Genomic DNA, 5,000 nt, shown 5'->3' with positions numbered 1-5,000 from the left:
CCTATATGGAATAAATCAATATTAAAACTAATTAACCCTTTTCAAAGGCGTTTTGTCTCCGGTTTTTATTTAATGGTTCAGTGCAACCTGAAGTACTGCCAGAGCTGGATAAGCTCCATTTAAAAAATGGCCAATTTTGAAAACAATTTAACAGCTTACTGTGATGAACATTTCTGTATTTCTTTTTAAACCAGGAAGAACCTGGCTCCAAGAGGAGATGGGGGATAAACCATCTCCTTTGCTGATGCAATGAGTCACTAATCAGAACTGGCCACCCAGCTCAGCCTCAAGTGGAAAATGCATATGTATTTCTGGGATTTCAAAATAAATATTATGGGCAAGGTTTTAAGTGTTGTTCTGCCAGCTATAGTGTTCTAAATGAGGGATTTTTTTACACTCCTAAACCAGAAAAATCCTGACCTTTCTGCAGTTCACAAGATTTTGATGTAAGGGAGCAGAAATCTAAATGAAGGGGGGCACAAATCCCAGTAAAGTATCCCTGCTCACTGCTCCCTCCTTCCTACAACAGTTTAACTGGAGAATCTCTCAACACCAAGCCAAAAGAACTTCAGTAGCAATAATCAGTTCTTAAATTCATATGAAAGCTTTATTAGTTGTTCCACACACAATGCAAAAGAGATGAGACAGTTTTGCAGACAATTCGGGGAGAAACAAGCCCTGTTCACCTGGCTGCTGTGGGCTCCCACACTCCTCTTCCTCCCAGGAAATTACAAATTAGAGGAGCGCAGCGGGGGAGAGAAAAGCAGTAATTTATGAAAACACAGTACACCATAATTTTGCCATTTTTCTGCAATAAGGATGGCAAATGATTCATGGGGAAAAATGAAATATATTCCCCTGTCAGCTCAATAGATCCAAGATTTACAGCTCCTCGACTTGGACGGGAACAGCTCCGCTTGCATAGGAATGAATTGCAAATCAGTTAATTGGAGAGATGCAAAAATAATAAATGAATCTGTGCAAAATAAGCGGAGCAGCGATTCGGGAGAGCAAACGGAGGGCAGCACAGCCCTGGGTTTGTTCTGGGGGGCACAGGGAGCTCGGCACGGGGGCCCTGCTGGTTTTACAGATCCTTTAATTCCAGCTGCGCCGCTGGAGAGGGGACGAGAGCGGGGAGGCAGAGCCGGGGCTGGCAAATAAAATCCCTGGGGCAGGGAGGGCGGCGTCCCTGCAGGGATGCACAGCTCACCTGGGCAGTGTGGGGTGTGTGTTATCCAGCCTGAACACAGCTCACCTGGGCAATGTGGGGTGTGTGTTATCCAGCCTGAACACAGCTCACCTGGGCAGTGTGGGGTGTGTGTTATCCAGCCCTGCACACAGCTCACCTGGGCACTGTGTGTGTGTGACACAGCCCTGCACACAGCTCACCTGGGCAGTGTGGGGTGTGTGTTATCCAGCCTGAACACAGCTCACCTGGGCAGTGTGGGGTGTGTGTTATCCAGCCTGAACACAGCTCACCTGGGCAGTGTGGGGTGTGTGTTATCCAGCCCTGCACACAGCTCACCTGGGCACTGTGTGTGTGTGACACAGCCCTGCACACAGCTCACCTGGGCAGTGTGGGGTGTGTGTTATCCAGCCTGAACACAGCTCACCTGGGCAGTGTGGGGTGTGTGTTATCCAGCCTGAACACAGCTCACCTGGGCAGTGTGGGCCATGTGTGACACAGCCCTGCACACAGCTCACCTGGGCACTGTGTGTGTGACACAGCCCTGCTCACAGCTCACCTGGGCACTGTGTGTGTTATCCAGCCTGAACACAGCTCACCTGGGCACTGTGTGTGTGACACAGCCCTGCTCACAGCTCACCTGGGCACTGTGTGTGACACAGCCCTGCACACAGCTCACCTGGCACTGTGTGTGTGACACAGCCCTGCTCACAGCTCACCTGGGCACTGTGTGTGTGTGACACAGCCCTGCACACAGCTCACCTGGGCACTGTGTGTGTGACACAGCCCTGCTCACAGCTCACCTGGCACTGTGTGTGTGACACAGCCCTGCTCACAGCTCACCTGGGCACTGTGTGTGTGTGACACAGCCCTGCTCACAGCTCACCTGGGCACTGTGTGTGTGACACAGCCCTGCACACAGCTCACCTGGGCACTGTGTGTGTGTGACACAGCCCTGCACACAGCTCACCTGGGCACTGTGTGTGTGACACAGCCCTGCTCACAGCTCACCTGGGCACTGTGTGTGACACAGCCCTGCACACAGCTCACCTGGGCAGTGTGGGGTGTGTGTTATCCAGCCTGAACACAGCTCACCTGGGCACTGTGTGTGTGACACAGCCCTGCTCACAGCTCACCTGGGCCATGTGTGACACAGCCCTGCACACAGCTCACCTGGGCACTGTGTGTGTGACACAGTCCTGCACACAGCTCACCTGGGCACTGTGTGTGTGTGACACAGCCCTGCACACAGCTCACCTGGCACTGTGTGTGTGTGACACAGCCCTGCACACAGCTCACCTGGGCACTGTGTGTGTGTGACACAGCCCTGCACACAGCTCACCTGGGCACTGTGTGTGTGTGACACAGCCCTGCTCACAGCTCACCTGGCACTGTGTGTGTGTGACACAGCCCTGCACACAGCTCACCTGGGCACTGTGTGTGACACAGCCCTGCTCACAGCTCACCTGGGCACTGTGTGTGTGTGACACAGCCCTGCTCACAGCTCACCTGGGCACTGTGTGTGACACAGCCCTGCTCACAGCTCACCTGGGCAGTGTGGGGTGTGTGTTATCCAGCCCTGCACACAGCTCACCTGGGCAGTGTGTGTGTGTGACACAGCCCTGCAAACAGCTCACCTGGCACTGTGTGTGTGACACAGCCCTGCACACAGCTCACCTGGGCAATGTGTGTGTGTGACACAGCCCTGCACACAGCTCACCTGGGCACTGTGTGTGTGACACAGCCCTGCACACAGCTCACCTGGGCACTGTGTGTGTGTGACACAGCCCTGCACACAGCTCACCTGGGCCATGTGTGACACAGCCCTGCTCACAGCTCACCTGGCACTGTGTGTGTGTGACACAGCCCTGCACACAGCTCACCTGGGCACCGTGTGTGTGACACAGCCCTGCTCACAGCTCACCTGGGCACTGTGTGTGACACAGCCCTGCTCACAGCTCACCTGGCACTGTGTGTGACACAGCCCTGCTCACAGCTCACCTGGGCCATGCAGGGACAGCGGCACAGGCACTCCTGCCCTGAGGCAGAGCACAGCTCGTTGGAGCTGTCCCAGCAGCACAGCCCCAGGGGTGGCCTTGTCCCCGACAGCTGCCATCAGCTCCCAGCTGACATGGGAACACCCAGTTATTTGGTATTCCCCATCACATTTCTGACCAGGCTGCAGCCGCCACACCAGGGACCATAAATGTGAATTTGTGACCATTCTGGGGAGACGCCACAGGAAGGGACCAGCCCCAAGCTCCCGTGCCTCCCAGCAGCAAAGGCAGGAGCTCGACAGGAGGCAATTCTGGTGCTGCAAAATATTTGGGCTAAAGCCGGTCACAGCAAACATCCTTTGCCTTATGACTTACACGCTGTGGATTAGGGGAAAATCCATAATCTCTGTGGTTCCCGTCCGGTCTGGCCCATTCCCGGGTATGCTGGGAGGGAGCTGCTTGCGCACCAGCACAGCTCCGTGGCAGCTGTGCCACATCCCTGCTGCAAGTGTCCATCAACCCACGGAATAACCTGGAGGTGATAAGGATTGTGCTGCCACTGCCAAGGGCGCTGCTGATTCCCCGGCTGGGAAAGGGGATCCGCTCTGCTGGAGCCCCCCCGGCACGTGGCAGCCCGGGCTCACCTGGCACGGAACACGGCCCACAGGGGCTGGGAGACCTCCCCTGTTCCCTGGAGCTGATCTGGGCCAGGATCAAACCCACCCGTGCCTGGGGGCCGCTCCTGGCTGGCAGCAAAATCCAGGAGATAAATGCACATATTGGACTGGCCAAAGGCAATGGCTGCTGCCACTGCAGCCCCAAGGGAGTGCAGGACTCCTCACCTGGACCTGCCACCTCCTGCAGGGCCAAGGCTGCACGCTCTCCTCGCTGCCACACTGCAGAGCACTCAGGGCTGAGATAAGAGGGGACAGCACGGGAAACCCGGGTCCTGTCCCCAAACCCACCCGTCCCCACCTCCTCCTTCCCACAGAAACTTCCCCAGGACGACTCCGAGGGACTTTGGCACTGCCACAACAAACTGCCAGCAAAAGAAGGTTTTTCAGCCACTTTTATTGATTCATGCTTTCAGTCCTTACTCGGTTAAAAACAAGGCACATTAAATACATCCTCTTATTGCTCAATAAACGCATGCGGCTCATTCCAGATATCAAAGGTAATAAATAATGGCAGGAAAACACCAAGACAGTTATAAAAATGACAACCCAGCTTCAAACACAGCATTGAACAGTCCAGGCTGCAACAGGAACCTGACAACAAACCTAAGTGCCACGTGGAAACCTGCAGTGTGTCTGTACACGTATTTATACACCCAAACACTGCACGGATCCCCCTCCCCACGGGTTATTTACAATACAAAACACCCACAGAAACCCCAGGAATCCTCCCCTCACACACACAGCCCCACTGCTGCTGTCCCAGCACGGCAAGGCAGCGACACCTCCCAGCTGTCCCACAGTGCACGCACATCACGGGGCCCAGAGAGCAAAGCCAATTCCCGCAGGCACAACGAGGGGACACGAGCACAGAGCTGGCAGGGACTGCTGGGGACACGGGCAGGGGTCCCTGCCTCTGCAGGGCAGCAGGAGGGGACACAGGTGCCCCAGACACAGAGCAATCCGTGTGCAGGGACACACACAGCCAGGGGAACCCACAGCCGCGGTCCAGGTGCAAGGCAGCAAAACGGGAGAGCAAAGAGCATACTTCAGGTGCAACACAGAAATCCTGCTTGCCAGGGAAGCTCAGGCTATTATTTTAACAATGCCAGTTAGAGAGGAGTGGAGAATTTCTCTTTAAAC

This window comes from Melozone crissalis, unplaced genomic scaffold (assembly GCF_028551555.1).
Source record: "Melozone crissalis strain CALT ecotype California unplaced genomic scaffold, PUWL_Pcris_2 ptg000023l_1, whole genome shotgun sequence".
NCBI lineage: Eukaryota > Metazoa > Chordata > Aves > Passeriformes > Passerellidae > Melozone > Melozone crissalis.
Note: the sequence above shows the minus strand (reverse complement) of the source record.